Source organism: Callionymus lyra, chromosome 18 (genome assembly GCF_982586985.1).
Source record: "Callionymus lyra chromosome 18, fCalLyr1.hap1.1, whole genome shotgun sequence".
NCBI classification, from domain to species: domain Eukaryota; kingdom Metazoa; phylum Chordata; class Actinopteri; order Syngnathiformes; family Callionymidae; genus Callionymus; species Callionymus lyra.
In genome coordinates this window covers 19964026-19976204 of record NC_141835.1, presented here as the reverse complement: position 1 = coordinate 19976204, position 12179 = coordinate 19964026, and the positions used below count along the sequence as shown (strand labels likewise).

Sequence of the window (12179 nt, the reverse complement as noted above, 5' to 3'; positions counted from 1 at the left end):
CTGAGAGCGTCTGCACTGGGAACTGATGTGTTAGCAGCATCACTGAAAGTTACGGCCTCATAACACGACTCTCGATACTTCATTTCTACGCTTATCCTGATGTCCTCTGACTCACTAGGAAGAAGTAAGCAAGTAGACCAGGGTCACAAAGCGCTTAAACAATCAAAATAATACCCAATAAAATATATACTTTAAAAGGCCAAGACACATAAGACAAACACAGGAGTCTCAGAGAATCAACGAAAAGCCTGCAAGAATAAAAGTCTCTTAAGATGTTTCTTGAAGGAGTCAGTAGATCCATCAAACGCAGAGGGAGAGGAAGATCGTTCCTCTGGTCCTGAACCATGTGCGATAAACCATCAATTATGATCCACAGACCTCAGAGCCCGAGCTGGGGTGTAAGGCTGGGTCACATGACTGATGTAAGGCGGAGTCTGACCATGAATAGATCTAAAAGTAAGAACCAGAATTTTAAAGTTGATCCTGAAAGAAAATGGCAGCCAGTGAAGAGATTTAAGGATCGGGGGAAATGTGAGTTCTTCTACTAGAGCGGGTCAGAATTCGCGCTGCTGAGTTTTGAATCAATTGCAGACGAAAAAGCTCCTTCTTGTTAAGACATGAAAACAAAGAAAGAAGGTTGTTGGTTCACTCCAAGCTAGAAAGTGCATCCTTTATTTTCGAAAGTTTGTGTGTTTATGCTGAGGCTGATAAAATACTCAAAAGTGTTTGTATTTGTCTGCTATGTAGAAAACAGTAAGTTAACGTTCTGACTTATCAGAAATGAGGAAGTAACACAGCAGGAAGCCGACTTTACGGCCTCTGACAGTGATGCTGATGCATCAAAGGCGCTCGCGTCTTCTCGCTAAATGTTCCAAACATGCACAGGTCTCAAAATTTTGGGATCAAAACACGAGTGTAACCAGCGATCCGACAAGTCTTCAGAGGAGCAGCCGTCAGATCAGCGGAAGGGTTGGGTGGTGTCAGAGACTTGCTCAGGGCGCTGCTGCTGCTGATGGACGTGATCAAAGTCGTGTTGGTGGAGTCTGTCTGAGCCTCGCCTCAAATAAATATCGACGCTGCATTTTTATCAGACTTTATCAGGGTTTTTTTTTTCAATGTCTTTTGTGTGTCGATGACGCAAACGTGCGAAACAGCTGCTGCCACGTGCTTCCTTGCAGGTGAACTGGATCGGCGCTCGCTTTGAGAGTGGGAGCTCTGGGAGCGTCCCGACATTGAGAGTGGAGGTGACACGCTGCTCTGTTTATCTTTCAGACTGACAGTTTTGGAACACGCTCACAAACAGATGCTGTGAAAGTCTTCAGAGCAGCGAGTGAGGACGCGGAGACCGCGGCCAATGAACAACGTTGAAACTGAATAAAAAACTATCGAGGGAGATTTTAACAGCAGACGAAAGTAGTTTAAATAAAAGTAATTATTATTATTATTATATATTATATATATATATATATATATATATATATATATATATATATATATATATTATTATATTATATTTTGGGTTACATAAAAAATCACCAGTGAAAAAAAACCTTGTTTTATCTCTGGGTCAAAGTGACCCTTAGATAGTGACCGTTATATAATACAAGGGATACCTCGAAGACATTTGTTTTCTGGCCACCTTGACCCAGAGATAACATCAGGGTTAAGACTGCAGCTGTTAACCAACAACACCGTTAGCCGCAAGCTATTTTCACACATTTTCTTTGGTTCATAAATTAACTTGAATACTATCTTACTACCAAAGAGAGCAAATCAATTCAACAATGTAAGTAAGTAAGTAAAGTAAAGGTACTTTGTAAAGCGCCTTTCTAGACCAGGGTCACAAAGTGCTCTAACAATCAAAGACAATACATAGTTAAAATATATACTTTAAAAGATCAAGACACAAAAAATAAACACGGGACTCCCAGAAAATCAGGAAAATCTAGCACAAAAAAGAATATCTTAAGATGCTTCTTGAAAGAGTCAGTAGAATCTCCTATGGTCCTGAACTGTGTTCGAGGAACCATCATTATATTCTGTTCCACAGACCTCAGAGCCTGAGCTGGGGTGTAAGGCTGGATCAGATCAGTGATGTAAGGAGGAACCTGACCATGAATAGCTCTGAAAGTAAGAACCAGAATTTTTAAATTGATCCTTAAAAGGAACTGGCAGCCAGTGAAGAGTTTTAAGGATCGGAGAAATGTGAGTTCTTCTACTAGAGCAGGTCAGAATTCTCACTGCTGAGTTTTGTATTAACTGCAGGCGAGACAGCTCCTTTTTGTTTAGACAAAATGTGTGAGATCTTGGCTACTGCGAGTGTTTTTGTAACAGGACATGTAAGTGTTAGGGAGTGGTTTATGAAATTGCATGATTGAAATACATTTTTGATTTTTGAAAAAATTTGAAATTAAACTTTTATTTTGAAATAGTAATTTAGTATCAAATGCATCACAATAAAAGGTAGACCTAGACACGACGACTTGGCCGTGATTTTTTTTTTTCTGCAAGGTTTAGCTGTTCATCAAATAAATGTCTCTCATTGTGGCTAAACCCAAAATATATAAATAGCAACATCACAATAAGATTAAAAAACAATCATGTACAAACGTCTCTCAAACCCAACATTTCGGATCCGAAGCTTTGTGCTCTAGCCATGAGCTATATTTACTGATGACGTGAAGGGGGTAAACTGCTTTCCAAAAATTAAAGAATTAAAAAATCTTGTGCCCGAAACTTTGAATTTCGTGCTGACAATTTTTCTTCGATAATTTTCATCCAATAATCACAACATTTTGTAAATTTAAAATGAGAACTTTAAACAAGACTTTGATGGAAAAGCTGCACATGTTCTTGTAAAATGACTAAATATTTATTTTTGAATTGAAATATACATTGAAATATAAACGATTGAAATATACAACTTTTAAATACTTTTTGATATATTTTCTTTAGAATTGAGTGAGTCATAAAATGGACACTAGAGGCTAGTTTAAAAAATGGCACCAGTTTCTTAGTAAAAAAATATTTTTTTTGCTGCTGAAATATGTAAAAACAAGACATTTTTAAAGCAAATAACCCATGAATAATTTAGAAAGACAGTGAAGTTAAGGTGGATTAAGGGTCTTATAATTTCATAAAGAAGTTCCTGAAATCAGCTCTATCTAATATGTATGGGGGGGTGGATGTGATGGAATGATGCAAAGTGTTTTTCACTTCTACGCCGGCGCGACTGCAGTTGGCAGTGAAGGTCACAAATGGCTTTTCTCTTTTGAGGCAATTAACCCAGTTTTTTCCATTGGGCTGCTGATCTGTAGGGATGCAATTAAAACTGCTTCTGCCGGTGTTTGGACTACACAGGCAAGGGGGGGTTCTGTGGTCATTATCGCTGCAGAGCTGCTGGGTGGTGATTTGCCTGAGATATATAAGCTGCTCCGACAGCAGATAAAAGACTAGTGAACATGGGAACTTGGTAGAAATACTTGTTTGTGATATAGATGCACACTCGCAGTTGACCTTGAGTAAGTTTTGACACCGACCTTGTCAGCCTTGTTTGGTCATCAAACTCTTGTGTATTCAGAGTGGGTTGATGATGGAATCCTCCTCATCTGCTCATTCTTTCACCTGAGAGAGAAAAAAAAAAGCTGTCAGGAAAATCTCTCACCAGCAGTTGAAACAAATGCTGTTAAAGTGTTTCAACACTTAAGTGTGTCAAAGAGTTTCAGCACTTTTTTTCAGAAGCATTCATTATTTAGCAGTTTCTTAGTTCATGAATGTCAATTTTAAACCAACGACCTCCAGAAGAACTTCCTGAGAATTTCGACAATGAACCAAAAAACTTTTATGGTATTATGACTTGAATTTGACTTGATATTCAATGAGAAATACAAGCCATGTTGAGGTGTTTTTCTTTCTTATTGAAAAGACACAATGTAATTTGTACATCAAAACCTTGTTAATTTTTCTATCAATGTTAGTTTATGATCCAAGATCAAGGTTGAGATTCGAAAATATAAACTAGATAAAATATAAAAATGATAAAAAACAATAAGTAGCTCCTCTTAATCCAAGTGGAAGAAAACACCCTAAGACACTTAAACTCCTCCACCTGGCTAAGAATCTCTCCTTTATAGTGGAGGATTTATGATTCCTGTCCTGGTGATCCAACATCAAACATGGTCCAAGAGAAGATTCAAGTCAAGCACATTTTAACCGGCGGTCAAGAAAAATAACCATATTGGTTTCATCCTAATTCACCGGAAACAAAAAGCCTGAACCTGCTGAACCGTCAACTTGCCGCAATGGCAGCTAAGCGCTGTGCCAATTATTACACGACACCACTGTCCATATCTTCTCCGAGAAAATTCATAATTTATGACACATCCTGCCTCAGCCTCTGGGGACTGAATCCTGTTAAAGTCAAATCAGATTGAGCAGCTGCTATCTCAGCCACTTCTTTGAAGGGGACTTTTTGAAGGTATTTCTATAGTCGCCGTGATGTGCCAGCGAGCCCGCGAGACTCCGAGCCGCCTACACTTAAAATCATTTCAAACTTAGTGACTGAATCTTAAAAAGAGCCGGCGGATGATGATGATGGTAGAGTTTATTAGCGTGAGTCACTGATGCAGATCATGAGAAACTGATAGATTTTGAATGTATGTTGGAGGTAAGTCTGCAGCTTTATCGAGGTCTTTATCCCCTTGATTCTAATAACAGAAACTCCTACTACATCTTTTACTGTCGGATTTAAATATATAACTGTTTTACGACATTATCTCTTTTTTATTCACCCTCATGTCCAGTGTTCCTCATTTTCATTTGCTATTCAACAGAGCGTTTCTTTAGTCCTCTAGAGCAATTTCAGAGTGTTCACTGTTCAGTGAGTGTCCTTGTGTTTGTGTCCATAAAGGATTGTTGTGTGTATTGAATGTATCACTCAGACATCACTTGTGCTCCACATTGTATTTGTATAAAAAGTGTTTTATAAATAAAGTTTTACTCATTATCTCCCCCCTGTTATCCTTCTATTTGTAGAGTCTAAGCCACATATAACTAAATAAACCTTAACAGGTTAGTCATGGAAAAAAAAAGCCATGAAAAAAACCTATAGTACTATTAATGAAATAAATAATATCTAAATGATCCTCTCTGGGTTATTTACGGAAAAAAAGAGGAAATAAATAATGCAACTATTTATGGAATAAAATAATAATAATAAAAAAAAACTTTTCTGGACTCATCACAGAAAATAACAACAAGTTAAAAAGTTCTGCTTAATTGCCAGAGCAGAATCTCTTACTTAAATGATCCGAACAGTCTCTCAAAGTTTTAATGTTTTTTTTGTGCACGCACTCTTGACACACAGTCTTGATTTGAATTTAGCTATTCAAGAAAAATTGCATTACCCGGTAAAAATGGGTCGTCCTATATTTTTGTCACGCACTGGATGTGTAAAAGAAAATTTAAAAAATGAGTCGCTGGTATGTGGTCCCAAACCTTTTTTGTACCGCGGATCGGCTAAATGTCAGGATTATGTTCACAGACCAACGTTCAGATAGAAAAAAGTAGATAATAAATAGCATGACCTGCAAAAAAACTACAATTAAATACAAAAAAATCTCACAATAACGCTGAATCAGCAAGACCTCTGGATTGGTTGCAACAAGATGTTTGTGAATTTGTATCTAAGTATGTTGGATTGTATGCCGACGATGGTGTTCTATATGTGTGTGTGTCTCATAGCTTTTAGATTAGATTAGATTAGATAAAATTAGATAGACTTTATTTAAACCCTGGCGGTCTCCTTCAGGAAATTAGATTTAAGAGACACTGGGCCAATGTGTGAGTTTGTGTTTAAGCATTATATAAATGTTACATTACATATATATATATATATATATAATGAAGACTCTGAAACAGGAGCATAGTTTCCTTTCAAACAATGATAATCATTAAAAAAGAAAATATATAATTTTCTTCTGTGCGGCCCATCAGTTGTGTCCATCCTGCCTGCACTCTCTCCTTTGCCTTCTTTATCAAACTAAAACAATTAGTCGCATGGAATAAAAATAACTATATTTAAAACTAGACAAAGTATTCCTGCATTATCATCAATATTCTGGACTTCAGGATATCCGCAGTAAAAGCTCAACAGATAAACAAACTAACAAACATTATGCTCGTAGACGATGAGTCAGTCACACTACACCACTCCACTCGTTTTTGTTTGTACAGTTAATTTCGAGTGTTAAAATCAGGTCAGAGGCTCGTCGAGATTTCAACTTGAGTAAAATCCACAGAGGCTGTTTTTATCTGAATAGAGATATCAAAGTGACAATCTGTCAGCCGAGGCGTCTGAAGAAGTTGCCCGTCTTTCTTCAGCTGTTCATCATATCTGACAAACCGAACACACGAGTCACAACAATACTGTCAGGCTCATCTGTCACAGTGACGGAGAAGAAGCGAAGGGACGCTTTCAAACACATTCTCGCGCTCATCATGTGGTCACAAAACCGGCCGCGCAAACCTGTGGTTCTGCCACATGTTTGATCCATCTCAGCGTTTATGAACCAGGATACCTCGTACCTTACGTCTCCTGTCACAGGAGCCGCCGTGAAACTCGAGGTGTTGGTTCATGTAATCTTCCCTTCCATATTAATCGGGCTGAGAGTCACATCATCTTCAGCTTGAACTCACACCGAGTGTGAGATGTCATGGTGCGAAAGTTAAGTGTCAAGAGCTTCATCTTCACTCTCACATGTTTCGCTCTCACGTGTTTCAACTCTGACCTTCCACAGAAATCACAATTTAAGATTGCTCTTTGCATCCCTTACTCCGGACTGCCGTGCATTGTTAAAGATATAATGTGATTTCCATGTCCGAGATACCCACAGACTGTCCTCATCATGTGATGTGACAAAGTGTGCGGTCCTAGATGCTGCATGTAGGAGTCACCGGTGGGTTAATGGAGGTCTTTTGTAAAGCAGCGCTGCACTGGAAGATGAAGTCAGGAGTGAAGATGACAGAAAATATCTTCAACCTCAGTCCGAGGATGAAGGAATTGTCATGCTTGAAATGTTGAGGGGCTGTCAGAGCTGATACGTCTGAGACTTGTGGATTCCTAATCAGACAACTGTGTCAAACCATTTTACATTTTACATAAAATGTGTTAAGACGTGAAAAGATTGTTGTGTTTAAGATAAGCTAAGTAACACATTTTTTTAAGTATATGGAAAAATAGTTAATTTAATAGAAAAGCAGTTTGTTCTTCAAGCTTAGTTTATGTTTTTAGGCAGCGTTGGTTTAAGAAAACAAAAAAAATCTCAATTTAGCCTCCAAGAATGAAGACAGTCTGAAATAACATTTATACTAATAATAATTGTGAGTAATAAAAACTTATCTGACCAGTAACCCTGACATGATCGCCAACACATTGTACTAGCATGATGTTAGCCGCGTCTGGCCTGCTTACCTTGTTGCGCCAGGACAAACCAAATTGGGTCAGAGTTCCACGCTACTCAGGTTCACAAGGATTTAACAGGCTTAACCGCATTAGAACTGAGGGTGATTTACTAAGATCACACGAACAATTTCCAAGATCACTCCCGATGATCTATGGATGTTTGAATCACTCTTCCACTTCAGGCATTTTAGCACATGGTTGAAAATCAGCCTGAAATGATAATACAAGTGTAATGTTTTTTTTTCAACCTTACAGCAGTGCGAAATGTTTCAGCACCAAGGACAGCGACGTCTAGTCTTTGTAGAGTCTAAGTTTTTCAAGGATGAAAAGAGTAAGATTTTTTACAGAATGTTCTCTTCTTAGGCAAGTGAACTGAACCTTTAAAGAACACGATTCTTAACGTGACACATACACAACATGTTACTGCATCTCAGGAAACATAAATCAGCCCCACAGCAGCTTCATCTGGAGAACAATTATGAAACATCTGTGTGTTTATGTAACACAATATCTCCACACAAAGTAGAAAAAAAATACATTCAAATACATTCATTAATTTTTAAATAAATTAAATGAAGGTCGTACTTTCATGGAAAAATAATTAGAAATATTATAAACTGACAGTTTTTTAAATATTTAATAAAAACCAGAACAAATGAAATAAAATATATACAATTCAAAAACAATAACAACTCAAAAACTGTAACTGCAACATTCTTTAGCAATTTTATGAATTTTTTTTTTTAGAAAACTTCCCCCTGCTGCTCTTTACGCATCCAATTCTGCAAATGGAAAACTAGTGACTATGTGTCATTGACACATGGGTTAGCAGTGTCTAATGCTCCAATTTCACGCTTTTAAAATGACCAAAACTCACACAAACCACTAGTTAAAATAATGATTCAAAGATTAACTGAAAGTCCTCTCCATCTGTTCATAAGATGGTTCAGTCTCAGAGTGACTTTTTTTCTGCTCTGTCAACTTGTAAGAATCGATCTCTACTTATGAGAGACGTGAACTCTTCTATGTGACGAATTGATTTCTTTGATGGCTCCAGTGTTCGTCCCCGTTGAGACTCATTTCTTGAGTAAATAATGAATAACTCGACGGAGGACTGGAATGTTTTTGGACTCCCAGATGAAATTGTATCCTGAAAGAGCTCAGACTGTTCAGCCTGTGTTAGTGAAGGTTCCTGCAATACTTGAGCCAAGAATTCTCTATAAATCTTCAATCCAAGTTGAACTCTCGCCTTCATTCTCTGAATCACATCCGTTCCGCACAACAAATGATGAACAAAAGACCTTTTTCTTTGTTGTGGAGGTCAAACACCCACCAAAACTACAACAGAAAACGTTTGACAAAGATCCGCTCCGGCACGGGCCGCTCCATTTATTAGTCACTGGTGTTGACATCATCATGAAGTTGATGCAGAGACGACTGATCTCACTTGGAGGTGAAACAAGTCAATAAACACAACACAGGTCTTGAGGGAAACTCGACATTGTTGCTCATGAGTAAAGGAAATGTTGTTGATACTTTGATAAAGATGTAATTTAATGTCTCTTTTATGTCATAATTGAAACAAATGATGCAATCCGCGTTAATTGAGAAAAAGATGCTTAGCAGAGATGAAAGAAGATAAAAACTCACTGAAGCCACTTTTCAAAATCACAAGCATGAACCAGCATCTGTCCACTCATTTCTTCCTTCTCCAACTCTCTACTTGAGGTTTTCAACTGGAAAAATCCTCTCCCCGGTGTTCGGGTTTGCCCCGGAGCTTCCTCCAAGTCAAGCCTTTCTGTAGATCTGAAGTCTTTTTGGAAGAGTTTAATGTCTGCATTATTTTTGCTTTTTAATGTAAAAACTGAAGAGATAAAAATAGAAGATGAAATAAAAAAGGAAAGAGTTTTCAGTTGGTGGGGCTTAAGGACATTTTCTAATAAATAAATAATTCAATAAATATTTCAATGAAAAGAGAGTTTTGAACAAACAGACACATACTGATCAGTAAGATCTATTTAGGAGACACATAAATCAACACATTAGTTGCCTTTTAATGCATCAAGAACGACAGGCTAATATTATTTAAAATATATTAGACAATAATAATCATTACAACAGATATGAAAATCAATTAGTCTTTCTTTGTTTGTGGCCCGGTAACAAAAGGCTTATGGACCAGTACTGGCCCTAGGTCCATTGATTGGCATCACTTAGGGAGAAAATAAAATCATTTTTAAATACCGTACACTTTTTCCCATTTCTGATGCAGGAAAAAAATGTTAAACAGTCACTCAGTAGTGTATAAAAACTTTCACTCACAAGAGGAACTCTACACAAATGAGTCTATAATGAAAGTAAATGAATCGTCTTCACAATTTTTTGCCACTTTCCATGTTGATACAAGCCAAGTAAAGAGAGGGTAAATCAAACTTAACAAGCTCTCTGACGTCTCCCGTCAGCTCAATTATTGTACATCTATTATGTACGACACAGTCTCCTTCATTACCTTCCTTACATGATGAGGGGAGAGAGTTTACAATCGCCATGGAACGTCTCCACACAAATCACTTTTATTGTCCGTTTCCTTACAGGTCCAGGATGGTTATCTCTCCAGTTGAGAGTGTTTTTGTTGAAGGATAAAGTATCTCCTCAGAGAATTCATTAGCCGAGAAAATTGTTCCGATCAACATAAAGATGCACTCGCGGCACGATATAACATCAGTTCTGCTGCATAAAGAAGACATTCATTTGAAGGTGCATTTCTCCTCTTGATGATGGAAATGGTTTCTGCGTGAGGCAGAGAGTCGACCAAGAAAACAATTGAATAGAAACAAAACCCTCACAAAAACACTGACGAAACACAGGTGGATCATCTTGAGTCAAACAAACTGAAAGTTATTTTACAATCACAAGCACCGTTCCACTATAAGAGACACTTTTCCTCTCTCTCTACTCTGGGTTAAATTACCCTTCATAAATATGTATGCAGCTATTTATAGAGCATGTTTTCACATGTTTGTTTCTCAGCCTAAATGACTGTTGATGCTCAACCAGTCTGTGAATATTCTGTTAATTTTCTGTAATAGGAATACAATAAAGAGGGACCAATATGAAACTGAATATCTTATTTATTTTTTTACCTTTATTTAAATGCAATATTTTATTAAAATTTCGAAATGCATCTTCACCTCATATATAAATGAAAAATGTTTATTGTTTGGGGCCGCCTAATCTTCATTTCTCTCAAACTGACCACTCAGATTTTAGGGGGAGGTCAACTCAATCAGTTCAATGGAAAGGGGGCACAAGGAGGGCAGAGAACCCGTCTTGAAAATTGAAATATGTCCAATTTTGATTAAATTTAAGATTCATATAGATCACATATTTTAAAATGCATTTGGTTGGTGTGGAGTAAAATAAACAAAGATGACGTAAATGTGTGTCAAAATCACACAGGATCCCTGTTTATTAGAAGAATAATCCTCCTTTAAAGGAGCACAACTTCCAAAAGAAAAAGTCACAGTCCGGATGCTCAAGATTTCTCTCTCAACTCACACACAAACTAATAAACTGAATAAAAATAAGAGTCTCCGCCTTGCAATTGAAACAATGTCAAGCAAGGGAGATTGCCTAAATTCCAGTGGTATTTGTTAATGTTTAAAGGTGCGTAAAGGGGTGTAGAAGACCCCCATGAAAATGAAATTACATCTTATTACACTGAAAGGTATGACATACATAATGCATGCTAAATAGGGTTTCTTTTCTTCATTTTGAGGCGCTTAAACCACCTGAACTTATTATTTTTCTTTCAACCTGTCACTCTTCGTTTTTTTTGTACTTATTTGATTTTTAATGTTATATTCATACCAGCCAATATCATATCTATAAACACACACTATGAAAAAATAAACAATATCACTACTGTCACTCAAGACTGGAGTCCTCAAATCTTCCCCACTACTAGACTATCACCTATGAACTTTTTTTCTTCTTCAATAATGTGCGGCAGACTTTACTTAAAGTTTGTTGCTGCTGTTGCTGATACAACTGAACTATTACTGGCAAATAATCATGTACTAAGTGATGTTAGTATTGAGTTTTTCATCCTGCTTGTTAAAAATATGTGATATTCAAATGATAAAATATTGTCAACACGAATTGAAGGAAAGAAAATTCTCAAAGATCTTCTGCCTTGCTTTGATCTTGTGGAGCATTAAAGTAAAGGCATTCCACATGAATGAAGAGACCTCGACATGTTTTTTCCACACATGTACATCCTATGTTTGAGTGGCCTCATTAACAAAACATCAAAGGCCGACTTATCGTACACCATCATGGACGGACGTGTAAATAAACACACACACACCACCTCATCGCCACACGTGAGGATCGAGTCACGTGTGTGGATCTTCCCTCTAAGCTAATTCCAGGCTTTACTCTGCGGCCGTCGCTAAACCACGAGCTTAAGATCACCGTCGTCAGAGAGGTAACGAAAGGTGAATCTGCAAAATTGCATCGCTGATCAACGGCAGCTTCTTAATAAGATGAACGTTGTCTACCATCACCGCTGCATCTCCATTTCATACATTTGTGCTCTGAGTGAGGAAAGTTAATCTCAGTCATTACAACTAATCCATCCTGGGAACGTTCCTTAGAATCCCACTCGTGCACCTTTTATTCCCATTATTTTTTAGAGAGGGCGATAAATCCAACC

At 37.4% G+C, this 12179-nt stretch overlaps 1 protein-coding gene across 1 annotated transcript in view; it reads right to left on the bottom strand.

Annotated features, from left to right (window-relative positions):
* The window catches only part of LOC148060894 (leucine-rich repeat and fibronectin type-III domain-containing protein 2), a 95959-nt gene that overhangs the window by 56070 nt on the left and 27710 nt on the right, over nucleotides 1-12179 (bottom strand). The window contains exon 2 of the mRNA XM_087779245.1: nucleotides 3540-3624. The gene's annotated coding sequence lies outside the window, so the exon portion shown is untranslated. The remainder of the gene's footprint in view (nucleotides 1-3539; nucleotides 3625-12179) is intronic.